Consider the following 25,902-nt stretch of genomic DNA (forward strand, 5'->3'; position numbering starts at 1 on the left):
ATTGGCACACACTCCAAATGGGGTGCCAAATATTTGTTTCTTCTCACCATTGAACAAAGGGTTACCCTATGCATACCTGGGACACCCATCTTTTTCCATTATAAAATGCAGTTGGGAAGGGGGGGGGGAATACTGGGATTATATCATGGACAGTGCTATTTTTATAGAAAAAGAGGTGCTGGAACTCACCTTATTCTCTAAGAATAGTAATGGCATCCACCTGTGAGGTGCCGGAACTGAGTCCTGGCAAGTTTCTGCTGGGGAAAAAAGCCCTGGTCATGGACCAGATCTAAATCAGCAGCCTCCCCAATCCAAATTGTGGCCCAAATTCATATCAGGACCCCTTTTCTTATAGAAAAAGACATTGAGCATTCTTCACTTCAGAGTTCAGCATGGACAGCAGTGAGGGCTGGAGTTTAAACTGGAGGGGCTGAACTTTGAAATGCAGCCAGTGCTAATGTGTTGACTAAGCAAGGGCTAAATGTTCAGCTTTCTTGTATGTAAATCAGGCCAATCCAATCCAGAGGCTTTATATCACCTCCCAGTATCTGGGGCAAGGTCATACATACCCTAGTTGTATTGGAAAGGTGGTGAGGGCTCTGAAGCAGGCTCTCCCTAATAATAATAATAATTTATTACTTATACCCTGCCCCTCTGGCTGGGTCTCCCCAGCCACTCTGGGCGGCTTCCAACAGGAGATTAAAAATACATTAAAACATCAGTCATTAAAAAACTTCCCTAAACAGGGCTGCCTTCAGATGTCTTCTAAATGTCAGATAGTTGTTTATTCCTTTGACATCTTATGGGAGGGTTCCACAGGGCGGGATCCACTACCGAGAAGGCCCCCTGCCTGGTTCCCTGTAACTTTGCTTCTTGCAGTGAGGGAACCGCCAGAAGGCCCTCAGCACTAGACCTCCCTAGGCTTCCTCCTATCCTGAGACCGGACCCTTTGCACTTTTCATTCTTTGTCTGCTTTTCAGCAAAACCTTAAATTAGTAGAAAACTTTATTCTAACAAGCATCAGTGCAATTAAAAACTTTGGAATCAGAAACTTCAAAGGGGGAAAGTGGGTATGGTTACAATAGAGGTGTGAAGCCTACAGAACTAAAGGTGTGAAGCCTACAGAATTAGAGAGAGACTTTAATGAGCATGAAGGCAGTTTGATCAAAAAAACTAGTTGAGCTTTTTTTAATTGTTATTTTAGCAAACAGTTGTAACTGTTGGGTTTCCCTACCAATTTCATCCCAGTGAGCCTCGTGTATTAATTAAAAGGCACTGAAGACCGAATAGCATTTATTACACTTAGTCCCATTTTAAGGAGAAAATGTTTAACATGGCAAATGTGTGGCTCATCATGTAGGAATGCACTGTACGGAACTTATTATCTTAAGTATGACTGCATCCCACTGGAAATCAAAAAGATGTGACATAGCAACCTTTATTAGCTTAATGGGAGCTGACCTGCCATAAATATGACACCTTAAATTGAACATGAGAGGTGACCTTTATTTAATGCAAGCATTTCTTCTGAAATAAAGACTCCTGTCATTAAACCAAGGCCAGTGTGCTGCTAAGTAACCAAATTGATCTCTTCCAAATGGAATTCCTTTGAGTGAGGAGTTGTTGGGTGGCTATGTCACGGCTGGAGTCAGCACAAAACAATGCATCAGTTAACTGTTTATTCAAGGAAACAATCCACAGCCCTGGCCTAGTGGCCCCAGCAATTCCTTTGAGGAGGTCTTGCCCCAATGAACCAGTTGCGAGGACTGAAGGTCCCGACCTTGCCAGTGCCCACTAGGACTCTCCAGGGTCTTTCGCACACAGTCTCAGGCAGTCTGCACACCATCACCCTCTGCTCTGCCCATTTCAGTTGTCTGTGGGTTCTAGGAGACCAGGGGAGGGGAGCTAGGAGATGCTTTTCAAAGTTATTCACCTCACATTAAATTTATTAATAGGATTAGTCATCAGATTTCTTAGTAGCAAAATAAATTATGTGCACATGTAAAAAAAGAAAAGAAAAAGAAACGGAAGTATGATCCTTCAGGAGTTTGATCTTTGGAAATTCAAAGCATTATGATCTGCAGCTCCCGGACTAATGTGCTGATGAAAACATAGGTTTCCAGATGATTTCAGGCTCCTCCAGATGGCCTGTGTATTGTGCATTTATCCTGATTTGTTTGCACAAAACTTACACAGCAGTTAGACTATCTTTGCTCTTTATTAAACATTTGCTCTGTTCATTTCCTCCATTTGTTTGTGGGGAGGTTATACAGCCATGAACATTCATTTGGATTTGCTTGCAGGGTGTTTATACATCTTCTTAATTTTTCAGGGAATTTCTCCAAAGCCTTCCCAAGTGGAAAAGACCTTCCCCCCTTTCTTTAAGTGGATTTGCTGCACTGGGGCAATAGAAGGTTATAATCCACTTTCAATTGTGAACACCTACGTTTCTGACATTCTAGAAGCACCTTTCACTTTTCCTGAACCTTCTGACTCAGATTTTGAGAATTTATGGCAAGGGGAGTCAACATGTTCCATAAGCAGCAAAATGGACTGTCAAATGAACTGACAGAGGAAGAATCAGAAGAAAAAGGAGGCTGATAAAGTTCTCTCAGTGCAAGTCAAACGGGTACTTTAAATGTACATTGATGACTTATGTTCAGTGAACTCGGGCCTTGACTGTGGTCCATTATCACAGGATACAGCTAATTATGTCATCCGTTTTCTAGATGGATGACACAAAGCAAATAGAAAGTGAGAGTTCCCTGTGCTTGAAGCGCTCTATGCAGAACAATGGACTATGGACACATCAGCTGCCTTGAGTTAAAAACAAACACAGCTTGCAAATTAGGCTTGAGATCTGTTCAGAGCTGAAATCTATTGGGACTGGCAAACTGGAATCAAGTTAATAGTTGATCCAGGAAAGCAACTAGGATCCAGGCTGCAGGAGAACAGTAGCAGAGTCCGTGCCTGAGTAATGGGTTTACTCAGACTGAGATGCTAGGCCAGAATATAGATTGGGGAATTTTTTTGACTTAGTTTGGTTTAAAGGCATGCCTGCTTAATCTGCTCTTTTCTTTCCAAAACAGTATGAGAACCAAACCATAGATGACCTTTGAAACTGACATCTCTCCAGATTTTGCAGTGCAGTTCTCCTGCCAAGTAAGGAGCATAAAAAAGTATTTATTTATTTTTTAAAAAATGACTCTGTTTTCCATCTCATATGGGTCTCAAAGCAGCTGGTGCATGTAATGGTATAGAAGTACATAAAAATACACATATCCGTGAAAACAACATGCAAAAATGCATTATTTCGTGGAAATTTGCCTTGCAAAAAGATGTATATGAGGCAAAAGTGCACACTAAAGTGTGTACAGGAGAAATTTGAGCTAAAATACTGAAAAAGTTTCATGAGTTAAAAAAATTACAGAAAAATGTGGAGAACAGAACTTAAGATTTGAAAAGCAAGAAACTGTCTGATGGGAAGAATGTACATATGTGTGATTACGGTAATCATTATTTTACGGTGTGAAATTACACACAACAGATAGTGATACTTTTAAGTTTGTAAACAATCTTTTTTTTAAAAAAGAGCCAAAACATTTCCCTAAGAAAAAGATAATAATTCCAGTGAAAGGAGAAAATGTTTTATTGACCTCTTTGAAACAGAACTATTACCAGCATGAATAAACTGTAAAGATAGTTAATATGTTTTCACAGTCTATTTTCCCCATGCAAGGAACTAGGAAGTAGTGGCATATCACAGCACCATATTGAAGGGGGAAAAATATTGTGATATTATTCCACCCTACTGCCTTTCAAGTAATTAAAAGGTAAGCTTCCTGCTGCCAATTCAGCGTGTGCGTGCACACACACACACACTGAGAAAGAAGATTGCATACAACAAAAGAGCTGGCGGTAGAAAAAGGCTTCCTCCTGCTGTCTGCAATGGGAATTGGCCTCCTGCTGGAGACTGAAAGAGAGATGCCGTTGTATGTAACCTTGCAGGAAGGACAAGAGACTGCCGAATCAATGGACACCATCTATGGCAGCCTGCCAATGATTCAGAAATGAACAATAATGTAAGATGGATGCTCTATGTAAACCCTCATCACCTACAGGAGCTTGTTCCTAGACACAGATAAGATGCTTGATGAATTAAGGTTGGCAACTCTCCTGTATCTAGCCTTTCCAACAAGGCTATTGAAAAATGAAACATTGATTGACTGGCATAGGATTGGGGGAGGAAGTACCAACTGTTCTGATGCTCATACTAGGCTAAAGAACACTCCGTAGCATCATTTTGTATATAGCGGGTGGGAGTTTTTAAAGCGCTTTAGTACTATAATGTGCAGATGGAAGCAACTTTTATAGCCATGCCTTATTGTTTTCTATATTTCAGGCAGCATTGTGCCACAGGAAATGATATATCTAGGACTAGTCCTGTTAAGAATGCAAGAAAGCTAAATTCAGTCAAATCTGCTGTGTTTCTGAAACACAGAAATTTGAAGGAGCTGGAGGGAGGAATATAAATTTGTCTGTTTCACACTGGGGCACAGACAGCATTCACTAAAGCTGGCCCATTGACATGGAGTTGTTTACAGCGATGACAACATAAAATAAAAATGGTGCCAATTTGCAGATAGGAATGGATCCTTTCTGTACAGAATGAAACTATTGGCAGGGACTCCAGATCCTGTACTGGGAACCTCATAGGATTTAACCTCAGAGCGATTCAGGCATGTTGGTGCTCAGAGCTTTTTCCCGGAACAGAACAACAGAATAAAACTGTGTAGCAAAGGACCTCATGGTTGGCAGGTAGGATGAAGCCTCTGAACTGGCCATGCATGATATAAAATAGAGTGGGGGGGAACCCTGCAGACCAAATATGGCTTTTCAGGCCACTAACTGCCCCAGGCCAAACCCCCTGATCCATGTCTTTTTTTAATGCTTTTGTTTTGAATGGTGATAGTGCTTCTTGCTCACCTGGGTGGAAGATGGATGGAGAAGTGTGTGTGCACTTGCATATATGTGTGTGAGTGTTTAGGGACCGATGACATTTGGATTGTAGCCTACTGTACAAAAAAGCTTGTTGCTGTGTCTACTTTTGGCTCCGGCCCCATCCACAGCGTGTGCCTCACGGAATGTTGCCCACAAGGGAATGTCACTGTCAGGCAGGAAAAGGTTCTCCATCCCAGTATGAAATCAGAGGAACCTTCTGCCACTCCCAGGTCAGCACAGCAGTACTTTCTGCCTGTACAGCAACATCAGACCCTCCAAGTTTCCCTATTTTCCAGGGACAGTCTCAGATTTTCAGAAGCCATCCTGGTTTCTGATTTGATCCCGGAATGTCCTGCTTTTCCTTAGGATCTCCCTATGTTGGAGTTATGCGACCCCGAAGCCAAGGAAATAAGTAACTATACAACCTTTAGAAGACATCTGAAGGCAGCCATGTATGGGGAAGTTTTAAAATGTTTAATATGTTAGCATGCTTTTATATATGTTGGAAGCTGCCCAGAGTGGCTGGGGCAACTCGGTCAGATGGATGGAGTATAAATAATAAAGTTGTTGTTGTTGTTGTTGTTGTTGTTGTTGTTATGGAAAAGGACATCCCTATTTTCATCGGAGAAATGCTGGAGTGTATGAAACATACATTATGGATTCTGGTTTAGGAAACCTCCATGTAAGGCCTGCATTCTAGCATCAACCCAGATTGGGACTTACAGTTTTTCCTTTTCTGGTGATCTGCAGAATTATTTGTATACATCCTGCATTGTTCCATACCCCCCCTCCCCCGAAGCATCACAGGACATTGTCAAGATGAGGAAGGTACTTAGCAGTAGCGGCCAAATGCAAATAGGTATATTCACATTAAATCAGAATTACCAAATTGGCTGAATTGTTTCATTATGCTTTCTGGACCCAGTTTTATATCCATGCGTTATGAAAAACCATCTTTCTGGCATCTGTTTGCAATTAATAGAGGTGCTTTAGCATTGATATCATCATCAGAGTTTCCCCCATTATGCATAAATGGGCTGGTTGCATGGGCGAAAGCACATAGACCATAGGCACGTCAGTTCATATCCTCCAAAAGGGCTGTTTTCCAAAAGAAAGAGTTTGATTGGAGCAATTTGGAAATGGCTCAGAAGTTCAAGTACATTCTAAAAAGGACATCTGTGTGGGAGAAGCAATCAGACTTGACAGCATTAACAAAGGCACACTGCATAACATAGCTGGTGAAAATTACATTGTGTTAGCAATATAGACAAGGCTGCTGTACCTTAGCTATTGCTAAGCCTAGCAATTCTGTTAGGGAAAGGAATGAGACTAGGAGGTGTATATAATGCCATATTTAAATAATGGGACTGAATCAAATTAGCTGGATATCAAGAGAGGAAAAAGACGATTTATTTTCAGCGGCTGGTTCTAAGCGATGTTTGGAAAATAACAGCCAAGACTTTTCTGGAACGGAGACAACACAAGCAAACCATAGTGACACCCACCCAACCCAGCAGTTTATTTTAGAAATGAAATCCATAAATTTCCAGTATAGGATTTGGTCGCACAAATCCACAAAAAGCAAATGCGAGGAAATCATCTGGCTCAAAAACTAGCTATGGACTTTGTTTTTGTTTGCTTTTTGGAAAGGCCTGTACATTGTTCATCTAATAATGTATTCTTTTGTTGTTGCATTACAAACTTTGGGGATGGGGAAAAGAGGTGGTAGTCAACTAAGTGTTACTCAGAGTAGACCTACTGAAATTAATGAACCCACTGAAATTTCATTAACTTCAATGGGCCACAATTCTGCACCCCCATAAAACAGAACTGCCTCCTCCCCCACAGGTTCAGCCCTGGAGGTCTGACCTTCAAGGCCATTCTTTCCTTCCCAGCACGACTCCATTTCCAGAACAGTGGGGTGTAACAAGCCCCCGCTGCAATTGTAAGACCTTTCCCCATGAAACGGCACAAATTTGTTGCACCTTCTCTTTCCCCCTTTCAGGATTTACCTAAAATACTCCACCAATCAGATGAATCATAAAACGGGAATAAAAGACCACTCCTGATTCAAATACATAAATTAGCCACAACTGACAGAAATGCCTTTACAGTGGTACCTCGGGTTACATACGCTTCAGGTTACATACGCTTCAGGTTACATACGCTTCAGGTTACATACGCTTCAGGTTAAAGTCTCTGCTAACCCAGAAATGGTACCTCGGGTTAAGAACTTTGCTTCAGGATGAGAACAGAAATTGTGCTCCGGTGGCGCAGCAGCAGTGGGAGGCCCCATTAGCTAAAGTGGTGCTTCAGGTTAAGAACAGTTTCAGGTTAAGAACGGACCTCCAGAACGAATTAAATACTTTACCTGAGGTACCAATCTATAAATTAGTCACAACATGTACCACTGCTTTCAACAGGATAAATACAATGAATTTCCTTTGGATTAGAGCCATTGTCTCTTTGGTAGGAGACAGTACCTTTGCATATTACATATACTGTATGTCTTCAGACATGCCATTGTGTTACAGGGCTAAATGGGCCACTGACTGGGTGACAAGGCAGTGTCACATGTTCCAAGCTGGTAGAGGAGGTCTCCTGACTGGAGGAATCTGATTCTCACTATCCTTGAGAGCATCCAGCCTTTCCTGCAACCCAGCTTTTTGTTCTTAGAGTTGTTTTTAATCTCTCCATGTCGTGCAAGCTCCTGGTGCCTCTTGAACGGAAAGCACATTTGTCTGCCGGTGATTTGTTACAAAAGATCAGAGTCTGGCAGCAGGTCACCATCACAGTACCAGCGCAAGAAGCTTTGCTTAAATGTGCTAATAATTTACAAGGTGTATTGCTGGGGTGAGTAATGACTTCTTGCAACCCGCTGATTCCCTTTTTAGCTGTGCAATTAGTTCTCTGATGCTTTTTACAGTAAATGATGGGATCCCATTGAGCCCTTTCGTAGAGTTGGCAGAATATCTGGTTGGTTATGTATTGCTCTTTGGTGGCTTAATTTATGGGGAGTTTTAGGTCAGGGCCATTTAGATACAGAAAAAGAACCAACACTGTATTTCGCTTCGTTTTCCTGCGGCATTTGAAATGATCTGCTCGACCATTTCTGTTTGAAAACTAGAGATGCCACCAAAGTTCCCTATTAACTAATTTAGAACACTGATCATGGTGCTACATAGCAAATTGAAGGGTATCCCTCAACCAGCACATAAAAGGGTTTTGTTAGCTTCTTCTTCTTCTTCTTCTTTTTTTTGCCTGCTCAGAATGCAAAACCAGATTCTGCACATCCACATCCATTGGTCAGGCCAATTTGCCAGGCTGCTCCCCCAATCCCTGAATGTTAAACCCTGGTCAATGTAATTCTCCTTGATTGCTAGGAAGTGCATGACCAGACCAACTGGCCAAGCAGCCGGCTGGTCAGCTATTTTCGCTCTAAACTGAGTGGAGAACCTACTGCCAAAGGGTCAAATATGGCACTTTGGGCTTCTTTATTCAACCTTCGTGACTCTCCCTAGACCCCATTCTCACCCCCAGACCACATCCCATCCCACACCAGCCCTAGTCCCTGTCTTCCTTGAGAGCTTCTCTCCACTAGAATGTATCCAAGAACTTTGATAATGTCCCTTGCTTAACTCCATGCAGCATTGAATGTGTTTGTGTGTTGGGGATGGAAAGATCTGTCAATTTCAGTTCTCTCCATTTCTGTCATCCACTATCCCTAATTAAAAAACCCTCCCTTGTTCCTGCGTGTGTTTGGCTGGGGGCAGCTGAGTATTCAAAGAGTTCTCAGCCACAGATGATACTAGGAGCTGCAATTCCCAATATGACAAGATACATCGATGCACAACTCCAAGGAAAGACAGAAACATCCACACTTGCTTACTGAATGCTTACCAATAAAGCTCCTAAGTATCTAGTCTTATCCAAATCAAGTGTCAAAGATGATGAAACTGATATAGAGATTCTTATTTTTAACTATACCCAAAATGCTAGAGGGATTATGAAGGTATTGTCACACATGAATTATATTTGTCTGTAGTTTTATTGATAGGTAGAACAAAGTTTAAAAGAGTTCTTGGTTCCTTCTTCTTAGCATCCTATCCCTTGAGCTTTTTACTGCATGACAGTTCTCATTGATATGTGGTTGGCAATCATGTATTCTGGCCTGCAATAAAATTCAGCTATCATCACCTCTGGAAAGCAGAGGTTTCAGGAATACTTGCGAGTTTTTTCTTGTCTCCCTGTGTCTGATTGCTATGTGTCTGGGGCCTACAGACAAAGACCAGGCTGCTTGATTCAAATCAATATGTGAAATTCATCCCATTTCTTGATGCCCCATTAGGGTTGACAATGTCAATGTCATTCTGCTGCAATGACAGCAGAAGCCACAAAGGTAAAATTCCTCTTCTCTTAAAGGTACAGTATCTCTATCAGTCTCCAGAAAAGAGATTGTGTGTGTGTGTAGACACACACACAACTCCATCCACTGACCCACAGGAAATATCAATCAGATCTGAAACATTTTGTTACCTGGGGCAGAACAGCAAATAGTCTCCCAGCAAAAACACACACATGACAAGGTACATAGTATCCAAAGCTGCTTGGGTTATTTTGGCACCTCAGGCAAAAAAAAATCACAAGTGCCTCTCCCTCACATTACAAATACCGTAATAACAAATTAAATCATTAACAATTTGCTACTCTTTCACAATACTCAACACCAGCTGCCTGATGCAGTTGTCTCACTCTGCTTAATGATAAGACCAGTTCTGGGGATTGCAGTCAACAGTGGGCAGAGTCAAAAGTGGGTGGGAGGGGGGAAATGAAATAAAACATAAATAATTATGCTAATTTTCTTCACACCATGCAGAATTGTACATACCTCAATCGTCATCATTACATGCACTTTTTATTGCTCTCCCCACCCAAGCTCAAAACCCTCAAAGTATCATTTTGTCCTGGGATGCCGCAATATGTAAGGATTGTCACCAGTTTGGGGATTAAACACTCTCTACCAACTACTATAGGCTATGGTCAATATGTTCCTCCATTGCTCTTTGAACACTGTATTCCTCTGATTCTCCATGTTCCAAAGAAAGACACCTCTGAATATCCATTGTTGGTTGTCAAAAACAGAGATGATTGCTTTGATACCTTGAAGACATTTGGCTGAAAACAATGCTCTTACTGTGCTCTTTTTATTATTTGGGGTGAGACTTAAGCAGAACACAGAAGAAACATTCATTCTCAGGATGTGGTGGAGTGAAGGGAGAGAGATAGATACACTCATTGCTTTATTTTTTTGCAGAGCAAATGTGCCATCCTCCATGCTGCAGGCAACATGGCACACCTATGCTAGTGGCCTGCCCACTGATGAAGCTCATCTCAAAGTACTCCATAACTGGTGGGCCTGTTAGTCACCACTGTGTCCACTTCCCATGGAGCCTTAAGCCTGATGAAGCCCGCATGCCCCAAATCACTCCATGGCCAGCAAGCACATGGGATACAAGGCTCATGAAACACCCAGTTCCTCCATCTCTCAGCTTGCTTCTCAATACCACCTCCAGAAAAGAAATAGGGCACACCTTCCTTGGTGACAGCAGCAACTCAGCTTCCTTTGCTGCCTTCTGAAGGGCAATGGGGACAGGATGGGCTGCGGGGGGCGGGGGGGGGGCGAGGACAGGAAAGACCTGCCAGCAACACCACAAGCTGCATTCAGTTGTGTCAGGGGTCCTATCTGGCCCACAGGTTGTGGTTTCCTCAGCCCTGGTTTAGCTTTCTTACTCTCCAACCCTCTGAACATCTTTTGTCTAAGCATTTATTTCCCACCAATAGCAGACATCTCAGCATATCCATGGCTCTCACCAAGGTTACTTGCCAACACTACCTCCTCACTCATTCTTCCTAAGCATCAATCACTAATGGGTTGCTCAAGTCTGGACCCAATCTGAAGTTTATTATTATAAGTTGTAAAGAGAACTAGAAAAGCATGTGTTTATAACTTTAAAGTGAAAAAAGTTGTTTAAAAACAAACAAATGCAGTTCTGCACAGAATCATGCAGAGCACATATTGCACTTGAGTAGCAACACTAACCTGGTCAGCAAAGTGTCAAAAAGTTCAGAACAGTTGCAATGATTACCAGGAAGATGTGTAAGAGCAGGGATGGGATATTTATTGGGCACGTCAAAAGGGGACAAGATGTATATGGTCTCTTATATTTCTTTTTCAGCATGTCAGAGCCACGTCAACAACCTCTGGTTAAACCCCCTGATAAAATTTACTTCTGCTCCAGTCTTCAGAACACTGCACCCATAAACCACATTTTGGCCTGCAACAGGAGACAGCTTCAGGGCTGTTGGGAAGAAACATTTTTGCACAGACCTCCTGTTTTCCCCCATCTCCACCCAACAAAAAGCTATGGCGGAGTTCGAGTGATAGATGAGCTGCTTTAGAAATCAACTCCACACGACCAAAGCCATATAATTAATTACAAGATGGGTAGTCAGTACCAATGAAGCTGCTGGGAGAAGTGCGCAGGAACTGAACAGCAATGTAGATGCAGAACAGATGCACCTTACATTTGACTGCATTTTTCTCTTGCTCAAAAAGAGCTGACACAGAGTCCTCTATCTGTCTGTCTGTCTTTCTGTCTATCTATCTATCTATCTATCCTGGTGGGAATGTATTTCTTACAGGCAAGTTACATAGCTAGTGGCATCTGGAATTTCAGACCTGCCTGTTCTTATGAACTGTACATGTAGCTCCCTATGAAACATTGAACATCTGCAATCTATCTCAACTTTAATCCTGCAGACACAGATGTGACAATTGGAGAAGGGGTGCACTTTGTGGTTGTCTCTTTCATGTTTTTTTCCTCCTTCTTCAATTAGCAATGGCAAACAACTTTCATTTCTTTATTATAAAATTTGAAATCACACACACACACACACACACACACACACACACCCCTACCTAAAAGCCTTCAGGGCAGTCAGTAAGGCATAAAAGCAACAGAAACACATCCATATAATTCTTCAGGTCAAATATACAAAAACATAGAAAACAGCACCATTGTAATAAAAATGAACAGTACCACCACCTTTCCCAGTAAACATGGTAACAGCCAAAATCATACTGTAAAAGAGCAAGTCCTTTCTGTAAGTGTCATGACCCAATGAAGCAGCTAGACCATAGGGCTCATCCACACTTTTGCTTGTCCTGTGCCAGAAAGCATGAGTCTGAGCCATTCCCCACTTGTCCTCCGCTTTCTAGGCATGGGCACGAGCAGTTTCGCCTTTGCTCCACCACTTCCCCCCAGAAAACCTGCTCTTTAGTGCTAAATCAGAACAAACAGCAACCTGTGGAAAACCCATTAGCTGTTTGCTCTGATTCAGTGGTTAAAAATGGGAGAAGAAGCATGAGCTTCGTAGCTTTCTCTGGATCCAGTTTAGAGGACCCAGAGTAAATCCATGTACTCAAACCTATGGCAACAAAAGAAGTAAAATTTCATTTTTCTGGAGGGTTTATCACAATGTAGAATGAGCTTAATGCCAGATCTGGGAGGGGGAAATCAGGCATCTACATACTATGGCACAGCCTTCCCCAGCCTTTTGACCTCCAGATGTTGTTGGATTACAACTTCCATCATCCCTACCAACTCACCATGCTGGTTGGGGCTGATGGGAGTTGTATTCCAACAGCATCAGGAGAGTAATGCCATGGGAAGAGCTGCTGCAGCATCTGCTGGGTCCACGTAAGCATTCCCTCAGTGGAGCTTTATACAAGTATAGCAAGTTGGGGTAGGCTGGGAAATCTGTGGTTTTAAATCGACTTCAGAAACTCAGCACAACTTTGGTGGTTAAAATGGCAGTGGATCTTAAGGGTCACACATCTATGCAGGTGGCTTGCAATGGCAGCTTCCTACCTTTTTATGAGAAAGGTCACATTACTTGCACCGGGTTCAAGGTTAGGACAGTATGACTTGAAGCTAATAACCTCTCGAGCAGACATCCATCATAAAGTTGTAGCTAGTTAATCTCCCGCTAAGCCCCATTTTTCCTTTTGTGGTGAAGAAACATTACCAAAAAGCCACTTCCGATAGCATAAGAAGAAGAATTGATCCTGTTGGATAAAGAGTGGCGCATACACAATAATTAAAGCTGGAGAAGAGTCATTTAAACTAGAGATGACCGTCTTCAATATGTCATAAGGGCACTTTAAAAAATGGAAGTACAAAGCAGCCCTTTCTGAAGAGCCAGATCTTGCAATGTCCAATTCTGTCTGCATTTACTACTTCCGAAAGAATGTGCAGCTGAGTGAATATATTTCCTAAGCTAAAGAATCGACAGGACTTCATATTCGTATTAGTTCATCATTAACCATTTAACCTATCTCCTCCAATATTCTTTTATCTAGAGGTTGTTCATGCCTTCATCTCTTTCAAAACAATGGCATGTTATTTTTCATTTTCTGATTAATCAACTGTCTCTGTAAATCAATGTCTCTATGACCTTCGCTGAAGGGTCCCCTTGTCTGCAAATAGGGTTCATATCAATGCTGAAGCAGATTTGTCTTGGTGTTCTTGACAAGGAGTCATAATGCAAATTAGGATACAGGGAGTGCAGATCTAATTTAAATGCATCGCTAAACAGGAGAAGTTTCAAAACCTACCACACAAAGTTAGATTGCTTTTTTTTAAAGTACAAATTAATAGAACTAGCTGTACAACTCTTCAAATTCTTCAGGATGACACCGCCCCCCCTAAAATCACCCTGGTTACTGGCTTTTTTTTCTTTTTGCAAATAAAGGCCAATAACAATTTTTAGAAACGAAATTTTTAAAAGTTTCCAGCTGCAATTCAGTTGCTTCAGACACTCCAGAGCAACCTTCCCCAGCCTGGAGTGTCTGGAAAACAACCTCCATATCCCCTGACCATCAGCCATGAAAAGATAAATTTTTATTTCTATTTATCTCATAAGATTTATATACCGCTTGACTGAAGGAAAAAAACCTCAAAGCAAAAATGTACACATTGGACAGAAATGTGAACAGAAATGCCTGTAGTAGTTAAAATAACATACCAAAATGTGTTGGGAAAACTCATTTGCAGAAATGTTTATTATTTAGCCAAAACTGCACACAAAAATTATTTATTAGGAGAAATTTCATCAGGCCTTTAAAAATAGTAATTGCAAACCGATGTGGAAATGTGGAGAACTGAACTTAAGATTGGAAAAGTGAGAAACGGAGTGAAAATGGAATTAACTGATTCGTCCCAACTCTTTATGTTTATAATGCCTGGTCTCAGTTAACACACTTGCTGGTCAAGTTTCTAACAGGCAGTTACAAGAACATGGGTCCCTGGAGCCATTCTGCTCTTCACCTCAGGCAGCAAAATGTCTTGAGCCAGCCTTGCCTATTAAGGCTATCTTCTTGTGAGCACATACAAAATTTAATTGGAAACAAAACAAATGATAAAGCAAGCTGGCAGACAGCCAAGTAGGAATGTAAGAACTATCACTACTTCCCACTGCTACACCTGAGCCTTGACAACTCTTGTTGCCATTAGAATAAACAGAACAAGGCCTGGATCTAGACACATCAAAAAAAGTTTCAGAAAATCGCGTTGTAAACCTCATAATGAGAAATCACGTTGCCAAAAGATAGAACTCCACAACGCCATCTGGTGTCACAGTGTTATAACACATTTAAAACACTTTTTTAAAAAACTAATGCAGCTGAGTCCCAGGATTCTCTTACCAGACAAATATTACAGCCATCTCTCCTCCAAGATATAAAATGGATAGATCCCCCTTCCTCACTCCAGCAGTGCTCTCTTGCAACTATCCAACAATATAACAACATAAAAACTAGTCTCTTCACTTCAAAATTTTGTATTGTTGGACGAACTTTTCGAAAAGGGAGTGGGGCTTTTCACCAGGATATTTTTCTACAGACTTGTAAAGCTGGATTTTCCCTCCCATTCTCTCTCTCTCTCAGACACACACACTGGTATTGAGAATTGATTTTAAAGCGCAACAGAGGCTCAATCAATCAAAGAAACATGGGGCATACCCCCATTTGCTCTTCATTGTGCTTTTTATTTATTTCTTTATTTAGCTTCTTAGATATCATCAATTGTTACATTTCATTTTTTGACAAGCTGCATCCACTGACATTTTAGCTGCTTCTCATATCAGCTGTAAATTGTTCTTAAAATGTTGTGTTTGTGGGGATTCAGAAAACCTTTTATTGTTTTTGTTACCATTCACATAGCAGGGTACAAAACTATTATATAACTTTAAGAACTGAGGTCCAAGTTTGAATGCTTTTCTCTGCCCTCCTCAATCCTTTTTCCTTTTGTCTTGTGTCTTTTAGATTACAAACTGTGGATAGGGACCGTTTTATTTTATTGATTTAATGTAAGCCATATTGTGGACCTTTCTAGCTGAAGAGTGGGGTAAGAACACTTTAAATAATAAACAAGCCCTCCAAACAGTTGAATCAGGTTGGTACATGCTCATTGGGCACAGAATGGCAACCAACTGATGAAAGAAAAACAAAAACCAGGTTTGAAGATGGAATAGAGTGTCCTGGGAAAGGGACATGGCTGGTTGGCTGCCATCTTGAACAGAAGTATTCAACACTCAGGTCCTACTTATTGAACTCTAAGGCAGGATTGGAGAACCTGAGGCTCAGGGATCAAATGTGAACCTCCAGGTTTACCCATCTGGCCCTTAGGCTTTCCTTCTGACCATAACCCTCCACATCATACTTCCTCTCACCTGGCCACACCACTTACTGGGCCAAGCGCTGCACCCTCCTCGAATGTCCTTGAATGCTGAAAATGCTTCTTGCTGGCCTGAATGGAGGCTAGAGAGGAGTGTACAAGTGTATGTGAAAACTAACCTATATACAAAGGTAAATGCACATTGTTTGCTCTGCTTACTTTTGTCTCTGACCCTGTCTGTCACTGCCATGTGCCCCTCAGGAGGTTGCTGAGCAACACATGCAACATTCAATCTGACAAAAATTCCCCCCTGACAGAAATGGGAAGGCAGCCCTGGAACCCTCTTTCCTGACATTTTCTGTGCGGAAGGGTTTTTGTTTTTGTTTTTGTATTTATGTTTCATGACTGAGTTACTCTTATGACAGGCTCTTTATGGCAGGAATCCTTGGCAAACATATTTTAAAATCTAAATATTTCAGAAGAATTCCCCGCCTCTGTTCTCTTAAGGTGAACATAATCGATTTCTGACATGCACTTTTTTATTCACAGGCCGGGATCGTCTGCTTTCCTCTGAAGTGTCTTTTCCCCATGTTGTCCTTTGTTTTCATTTGAATGAAATCAATAGCAACAGACATCATGGAGCTATTCTTCTCTCAAAGCATCATAGAAATCAGCATGAAGAACTTGTAAACAACCCAAACTGTCTGAAGCGAGTCTGGCTTTGTTGGCATATGAAAGTCAGACACCGAAGTGGAAAATGGCAGAGGAAAATCAGCAGTTACGTTCCTTAGGCGCCTTTCAAATGCAAGTCTTTTATCCAATCATGAAAATTATCACGGTGGGGTAACTTTGTTCATATGATGGGAATACCTCCCAAGATCTCAAGACAACCAATATTTCGTGCAAGTCTTCTTCAACAGTCTCACCAATAACCATTTGCAATGCAAGCCTATACAAGTTTATTTGTAAGTCCTATTGTGTTGAATGGGGTTTACTTGCATGGAGGGATGGATCAGCTCATTTCAATCCATGCTGATTTAACGTGTGAACAGGGTTAAATCTATTCAATACCATTTCAAGCTACACACCTGTGGATTATTATTTTTTTTAAGTGTGAAAACAAAGCAAAATTAGGAATTTACAAATTCACCAGCACGTCCAAAGGCTGCCTTTTAAGTTTTGATTTCTTTTTAAACTGTTTTTGTTCTAGCAGCCTGGAGAGGCTTGAAAGCACAGCAGCTGCTGTTTTAAAAGAGTCTGGAACCATTCCTGACAGGAAGTCCGTTCAGATGAAAAGATGGCTGCCCCGCTTCCTGATAAGGGAGGGTTGTAGCTCCATGGGACTCTCCTGGCTCCTGCCCAAGACAGGATTAGAGAGGCACTTACTTGTATGGAAAACTTTTGTTGCAGCAATTTACAGTACAAACTCAGTGGCTAGCAGAATCTAGTACAGGTCTGCTTACAAGGCATTTACAGTATACCCAGTCCAACAACATGAAGTAGAAGAGGTCCAAAACTGCACGGGAGTTGTTAAGTTCCCTCTCCCGGCATGAATTCATGGCCTGAAGTTGAGCACTCCACCTGGCCTGCTCCGCTTCTCTTCTCTTGTCGTTTAAATGCTCCTGCTCTGTCACAGCAAGCTGCCCCCCCCATCCTCTACAGGCTAGGAAAGGGGGGTAGCCCTGGAGTCCCCTGCCTTGTCAGGTCCAGCCTCACAGGGAGTCGGGGCGGTGGCGGTGGCAGCAGCTTAATGAAGCAGGTTCCACTGCATAGCCTCAACTCCCCTCCTCCACTCTGAGTCCTCAAATGCTCCCCACTCTTGGCTGAATTAGAGGGCATAAAGGGAACCATGAGAGGTACAGCATTTGTTTTGCATGCAGAACGCCTCAGGTTCAATCCCTGGGATCTCCAGCTGGGACTGGAATGTCCTGTTTCTGAAACATTGGAGAACTGTTGGTCAGGATAGACTATTCTGAGTTAGATGAACCAATAGCCTGACTGAAATGTATGGCAACCCATGTCGGAAGTCGAGATTTTGGCAAATAAAAGCTCAACAACTTTTGTGTCCAGGTTTTTCCCTTTTTGAAATATGGCAACCCTATATAAGAGCCACTCAGAAGTTGAACCCCCTGTCTCCTGTGAATAAAATATTGGCAAGGGAGGGCCGCTTAGCTCCAACCAACAACCAGAGAAGGAAAAGCTGCAGGGAGCTTGTTTCTTCCCTCACTGCCAGAAGGAGCAGGGACTGGGTACCTTCTTCAACTCAAGGGACACATTCCCTTCTGGGCAATCTTCCCTAACCAAATCCACCATTTATGATGCTTTTGGTGCTTCATGTTGCTAAGAAGGAACAATCCTAATACTTCTTTTCTTCTTTATTTTCCAATGACAGTCTTCCCTTTTCAGGTCTGCTGTTTTCCAGTTTGTTCACTGACTACTATTTGAAGTCTCCAGGCCTGCATGTAGAGCTAATGAGATGCTTAACAGAAACTCTTGTTGCCTTCACCAGTGATTTATTTCAGCCTTGATTTGAGCAGCCTTGCCATGCACAGGCTCACATATCTGGAATGGCAATTTAAGTGGAGGACAACTCAAAAGATCCAGAATTTCCAATGAGCATCTGAGGGGTCTTTAGAGCCTTCAGGAAAAAAGTGAATCGTGTAGTGTTGTTTTGTGAGCTCAAGAGTGTACAGTATTTTGCTAATTTAAAAGGTGAGCAAAATACCTGGCTTTGCCAACAGATGCTTGCAAAAGAAAACCTGGATGTTCCACAACGTTCAAAATCTGATAGAAGCAATTAACCTTTTGACTAACTCTCTCTAGTACAAATGTTTCAGGTATTGTGTTTTCAAAAAGACACAGCTTAAAAACACAATATTCATAGCTATCTTCAGAAGGGAACAAGCACAGCTTTGCTTGATTGATCACTTAGGCTCAAAACATGAGAAGGATTCAGCTTGCTGGGAAGCTAAATTACTTTTCAACAATGTGGCGCGTTTCAACTCACTCATACAAACCCTTTCATAATTGTCTCCTTATGGATTTCTCCTCCCTCCCCAAGGGCAACTTCAATAGCCCTTGTCAGACGCTCCAAGATGCAGAAATGTACCGTAATTATTAGTTTTGCTATGCTTGACTTTACTTGAGGAGGCAGAAAATAACCTACGGTGCATTGATACCAAGAAACAGAATCTATAAGCTGTGTTGTTGGCATGCGCAACACTTTATCAGCCTGCTTGCAATGACAACCGAGTGTGAGTAGAAATGGGCAGGCCAAGTGCTATATGCTACACATAAGGCTGCATTATGGCTCCAAGTCATCTGCAAGGCCCCCTTTGCAAAGTCATATCGGGCAGCCTGATTCCTGAACCAATTGAGAGAGAGCACGTGAATTCAAGGCAATTTAGTCCAACAGAAGTCAATCCAAGTATTTCAGATTGATTTGTAGGTCAGGCTGTTACTCTTTCCTCAAGCGTCATTAGTGACTGCATTTGTGTTCTAAACTAAATCAATGTAACAAAGGCATCACACATTACACAAAAGCAGGGGGAGCAAACTGAATGACTTCTATTTATTTTCCAGGGAACATACAAAAAGGGAAAGTCATGCCTCTATTGTCCTGGTGCACTGCAGCTCATATGCTTCTCCAGCAGGAGATTCACGCAAGCTCCTCTTTCACATAGTACACTAGTGACAAAGCAGAAACAGGCAGCAAGTCTCCCCTCTGTGCTGGTATAAAGCCACACTGGATTCGGTGCCATCACTCCAGCTCATGACCTTGCATGGTACAGGCTGAGCACAGGCTCACCCCATCCCAGCAAAATCAATGTGACATTAAAACGGTAAAACAAACAGCGGACAAAATATTTTGTACAACTGCTCAGCCAGGTCCTACCATCTCCACACCAGAGAGAACCAGTAATTGGCTTGCAGTGTGAATATATGAATTTATAAGCCAATCTACAATTTTTGGGAAGAGCTAGAGTTACTTCAGGTAGATCTGGCTGAAAAAATCATTTTCCAACCCACATCCAGGCATCAGTGGGACCTAGAACATTAACAAAAGTCAACCACCGAGACATCCTCGGAGACATTTTGCTGTGCAAATCTCCATGATATTAAATATCCTGCCCCTGGTGGTTGCATTCATAAAACCCACAGGAAATGGGATTGCATCATAGCCTAAACAGGCTGTAATGGAAGCATTAATTCGTGTATTTCTGTTTAGAAACCAGGGGTATTAATTTAATTCACTGATTGTTTCTTAAAACAAAACCTCACAGGCGAGAATACATTTATCAGCAAGAGCTCATAAATAAAAGTGACTACTCATGGAGAATGCTTATTTTTCAATAATTGTTTAATAATTTAGCTCACTCCGCTTTTGTAATCAAACAGTTCATAACTTATTTTGAGATCCACAGCATTGAAAATTCTTGCCTCTAGAATGGCTCAAAAGCATCCGCATGTGATAGAATAAAATGCTTCGGTACGTCAATCTAGCGACACACTGTCATCCAAGGGAAATCAGACTTTGATCCAGAGAATATATCGCTGTCATCATTCCTCCTTAGGATGTTTTAAAATGCAGTGAGGGAATATTTTAAAATGCAGTGACTACAAAATTATCCTGGCCTAATTGTGCCAAGTGGTAATTCTGCTCATAATTGGAAGTGATAGAGTTTCTTTGTATGGGATGTAATCATCTGCATTACCAAGTGAGGATAAACCGGAGGATCTGATCCTGTGCTGTTCTGCAAAGCAGCACCCGCAACTCACCGGATTTATGCCTCCACTCAACAGCTGTTGTGCAAAGCTATTGATCCTGCAGGGCAAGGCATCAAGCAAAAAGGAGAGACATGGTGTTCAGCCTAAATTCTGCAGGGAAGATGCAACTGCCAGTCTGGTAGGTCTCAGCCTTTTCCTGTGCTTTCCTGCCTGCCTGCCACAACTTCCTGCTTAATGCTGCACTCGTTGACAGCCATGGATTGTTTTGGGCCAATCCAACCTGACTCACAGCAGTCTGTAGCTATGTGTACCTGACTTGTCTGAGGCCCCCTAACTCTCCCGTTTGGCTTGGCCCTCAGCCAAATCTGGTGCATGTCCCTATTAAACTGGACTGTATATTTAATCACACTGTAAATTCATTTCAAGAGGCTTAAGGTCCACTAACCTGTTTCATACAGAAACTTAGAAATGAGCATAATATTTCTCACAACGTGCCTAACCCAGTTTGAAATCTTTATAAAGTAGCATCCTCCCATATGTTTAGGCCCCTAATAGGTGTTGATTTCCCTGTTGAGTGATAGCACTAAAAATCTTAATCTTGATGAAATCCCCTGCTGGGAATATTAAAATGCCAAAAAAATCTCCACGAACTCTGAAACCTTAATATAGAGAAACTTCTGAGCAGACTTGGTCCATATGATAGGAGCTGATGTCCCTGTTACACCCTTTCCCCATGAATCTGGAAACCAGCCAAGAGAGTCAGGCATGGATCCATCTGTTCAAACTGTTAACACTTTCAAGCAAATGCCAAGAATGATATCTAAGATGCTCAGCCAGGGCCAACGTTCATGGAAATAAAAAAGAATATTTCTCCAAAGTTTTAGCTCATAGCAGCCTAATTGGATAAATAAAAATGCTATAAAGCAAATGTTTTTGGCTTCTCTTTCTTCTTCTGTTTTTAACAAATGAACAATTTTTTTATTTAAAAAATATATGGAAAATATTTTCATGTTACAGACTCCAGTTCTATGGAACAGCACTGATTCCTCACTCCCAGAGATTCAAACTGTGCAGCTTCTCAACAAGAGAAAAGCAAACACTTTTATAGAATTTGCCTCAAGAGTGTAAATGATCCTGTAGGTACATTTGCAAATGCAGCTTAGTTGAAAATATAGTGACTGGAGTGATCTCCCACTTGCAAAACAAGATTAACAGTAGCCACTCAAGGAGGGGTGAGATGGATTGGGGCCACTGAGCTGGGAGAGGGGGTTAGCTCTTCCCCACACCATTGTCCTTATTTATTTATTTTTAAAAACCTCACAAATTACTCTGCTTATGTAGAGAACTGAATTGTCTCCTCCTTTAAATTCCTGGGAGTTTACCTTAGTGAGGACCTCACTTGGAAAATCAACATAGCTCAGGAGGTCAGAAAGGCCCAACAGAGACTCAATTTCCTCAGGGTCTTGCGAAAGAATAAAGTTAAACAACAACTGATGAACTAACTCCCTTTACCGGTCCAGAATAGAAAATGTCCTTTCATATTGTACCACAGTGTGGTATGCTGGCCTGACAGCCACAAACAGAAAGTCTCTACAGAGGGTGGTGAATACAGCACATGATATCATGGGCTGTCCCTTGAGTCCGCTAGATGACATCACAAGGGATTGTTGCCTTAGGAGAGCGAGAAAAAATCTCAGGGATGACTCATACCCCAGCCATCACCTCTTTAATCTTCTACCCTCGGGCAGGAGGGTATAATCAGCCGTACCAACAGGCTAAAAAATAGCTTCTATCTGTGGGCTGTTAGGCTGTTGAATGGAAAATAACATAGCGAAATTGACTTGCGAGGTGGTGTGTTGTTCGATAAGAGATTGAGTATTTGCAGGGGGAGGCTCATTTAATTTCACTGTACACAGGTTGTACAGTGACAATAAAGGTATTATTATTATGAATTGAAGACTGGATAGATGAGAAACAAAGAAACCAACATTTCAAAGTCGCCTATACAAATAATCTTGGAGGGTGTGGAACTTTAGCAAGATCTTACAAGTAAAGAGTTCAGTGTTATTCCCCAGTGCATTTTTCAGTTTTCATTAGCTGAATGATTGGTTCCCATCCATGAATTGCATCTTTTCTGTTGTCCTCTACTCTCCAGTGTAAATCTGGTTCTGAGAGAAAAGAATCAAGATGTGCCTGGCAAGAAATTGATTCTGGCTGGGTTGAAACCTGCACAGCTGCCTGCCTGGCATTCTGAGAACAGTACCTGCAAGTTTGCGATGTGACTTGAAATTGCTTTCTAACATTTCTGTATCAAACTGCACACACAGCAAACCAATGAGACTAGAGGAATACATTATCCTACATCTGTAGACTTTTTGCATCTAGGAAATTATCCTCTGCAGGAGTCCAAAGCACTATTGACTATGTAGGATAAGACAGACTGTTTACTTTGGAAAGAAAACAAAGCCATTTCCACAATTGTTTTTCACTTATAATGCTTAATGCAATATACATGAAGTGCCATGTACATATACTTACAGAAACCTACCCTCGTATTGGTACCACATAACTAATTTAAGAGATTTCAAGCTACATGAAGGATGCTTATGTGGATGCTATTTTATATACCTATCAAAGAGCTGTTCACCTCTCCCTCTCCCAAGCACACCTCCCTGGGCTCAAATGATGCCACCTGCCAAGCTAAATGTATGCACATCATGAAAGGAGAATGCTGGATTCTTCAGCACGAGACAGTTCGGCATATAAAGTTTTACTTTAGACAGCAGCTGTTGCGTAGATTTCACTCTTTGCCAACATCTGGGAGTGTTTTTCTTTAACTCAGAGGAGTGGCAGACTCATTATCTCTGCAGCGACCAAATGTGACATGGACAGGAACCCTGTCACAACTGAGGATAGCTGGCTAAATAGCACATAATTGTGGGGAGATTTTACTTATAGAATCATGCATTAGGATGAAGAACCCAAGGAGTGGGAGAAGCAGGCACAGGGAAGCAAAAATATCTCAAGGCCCTCAGGAAGGAAGCTCTCAGATTTCACATCTCATTATTTTAAACTTGTGGCAAGACAGTGGCAAGCTGGTGTATGTGTGTACAAGTTTGTGTAGAACTTCTGAGGTAACTGGTTTGTGGTTCAAAGAGGTAGTCTCCAGCCTCTTCAGACCCATCTTTAACTACCAACCTGCAACCTGCTTCTCACAGCCTGGTGGGGTCATTGAAGCCATCAGCCAATTTGTGGGAGGACAGAGCGGCCAACAGAGCAGAGGATGAAGGAGGGCCGCCCTGCAATTCACTCAAGGACAATGAAAACTCAGGTAGAACTGCTAATCAGCTCCATTCAGCAAGGTGCGTCAGGGGGCATCAGACTCCTACCTTCTCCTGAGAATATGGTACTGCCAGTGAGGTAGGTCTTGGCCTTTCTGGAGGTTTTCCCATGTGATGCCTGCCTCTCCTTCCAGTCTGATGCCCCACTCACTGACAGTCCTAGTTCACTCTAGTCCATGGAACCTGGTCTGTATCAATGTATGGCTGTCTCAACATGCCTTGAGCAAAACCTAGATCCCTCTGAACAGGCTCAATTAGGCTTGTTCCTCAGCTGAATCCAGTGCACAGCCCTACAAAAAAACCTAATTGTCGCTTGGTTTTCCCAGCCCCCCTTAAAAAAAGTGACCCACAGATTTAAGTTGTGCTGTGAAGGAGTACCTAAAGCACACACCACACTCCATGACTTCAGAGCAATTAGTATTTTAATGAAAACTCATGCCATAATCTTCTGTTAAATGCTAAGGAGGTGTTACTTAAAGGTGTGAAATTTTCCCTGTGTGTAAAATTGTTATATATCCAGGGGAAAATGGGACTAATAACAGAAAATCGCAATTGACTGACATGAAAGCCAAGTGTCAATTTGGGTAAATTGAATCATAGCTAATTTTAACACACTAATTAAATAAAAGCTGCAAAGCCCCAGAAGATTTATGGACTGCAAACACTTTAACTGGTCTCTTGATTATTCGGGGGTGGGGCGGGGCGGAGGAATAGTTTTGAATGCTGAAGAATGGTGGATGCTCTGACAAATGGGCTCTATATTGCACAAACCATCAAATTTCTCTCTAGGGACCAAATGCATCTCAAGATGGAAGAATACCATCTGCTTATAACATTCCCAAATACACTGGTTGGTAGTAGTGATGGACACACCCTTCTCTGCTCAGTTCAGATTCAGCTCTGTGCTCTCAAACTTTTTTTAGTGTACACTTGGAAAACAACTTGTCTGTTTCAGAGAGTTTTCTCTAACTTAGAAACATGTTGCCATATGGATGTTGCTGTGTATGCACACCTAGGACATGGCTAGAAGTTACTGGGAGATTCAACCAACTGTGCCTGCTGCCAAAATTAACACATTTGGGAATGACAGTCTCTTTGTAAACCACTGAGGTTTTTATTTAAACATTCAAACAATGTATAAATTTTATGAAATAAATAAATAAAACATTATCATTGTGTGGATGTGACCCTAGTCTAGATAAGGTTTTAGCTTGTTCATCTTCATCCACCCCTAAATTGCCACTAGACCTCATTTTGGGTTTAGTGCATTTACATGCTCTGAGCAAAAGTTATTTTGACTTACATTAAAATCTATTCTGATTTATACCAATTCACCTTGTGTTTCTAGATAGATAGATAGATAGATAGATAGATAGATAGATAGATATAGATTCTCTTTTACCACATCTATGTCAGGATTCAGTGGAATGACTAATCTCCCCATTAGTGAAATCTTCTACTCATTTCTGTCAATGTTGAATCCTTGAGTATCTTTCTTATTCCTAATTGCCATGGTGAAAGGAAAGTGTGTTAATCATGCAAGCTCTATGTCTTGCAATGATGGCACTTTTAAGAGGGGGAGGGGGGGAACCCTACAGCAATTCTTGACACTCTTCTGAAGACGTTTGCCCACAGGTAAGTTTCTAATTCTATATAATTAAATCCTTGCTCAACCCAGTGCTTCCAATGGTTTCCTGCCCCTCTCATTTAATCAAGGCCTAAAGATTAATACTGGCTCTCAGAAATCGGATGCATTGATTAAAGAGGAGTTAAAGCACTCACACAAAATCAGTTGCTTTTGGAGTAGCCACAGAAGCACCTGCTCTTTAACAGTTATGGCTTCCATGAAATAATCATGGGAACTGAAGTTTATTAAGGGTGCTGAGATTTGTTAGGATATCCTATTCCCCTGTGGCGTTTGTCCTCCTATGTGTGTGACATCATACTGGGTTCATAGGGAAAGGGTTAACTAATTGTAAAATGACTAACCAATGGGAACCCAGAGGGCAAAGTTAACTGTGTATAAGGTTTAAGCACAGATGTTTTTTTAATGAGTTAGAGTTAGAGTTGTTGAGAAGACAGTCTGAATTTAGAAG

General features: G+C 41.7%; 1 protein-coding gene across 11 annotated transcripts in view; it reads right to left on the reverse strand.

Moving 5' to 3' along the window:
- The window catches only part of LOC309532295 (uncharacterized protein), a 472,441-nt gene that overhangs the window by 287,910 nt on the left and 158,629 nt on the right, over window positions 1-25,902 (reverse strand). Inside the window, exon 5 of one of the 11 annotated variants that reach the window (XM_082222532.1) lies at window positions 5,908-6,099. The exons of 9 other annotated variants lie outside the window; for them this stretch is intronic. The gene's annotated coding sequence lies outside the window, so the exon portion shown is untranslated. Of the gene's footprint in view, window positions 1-5,907; window positions 6,178-25,902 lie in introns of those variants that run through there. One more of the 11 variants, XM_082222531.1, reaches the window with a different exon arrangement.

This window comes from Podarcis vaucheri, assembly GCF_965113315.1.
Source record: "Podarcis vaucheri genome assembly, chromosome: 5".
NCBI lineage: Eukaryota > Metazoa > Chordata > Lepidosauria > Squamata > Lacertidae > Podarcis > Podarcis vaucheri.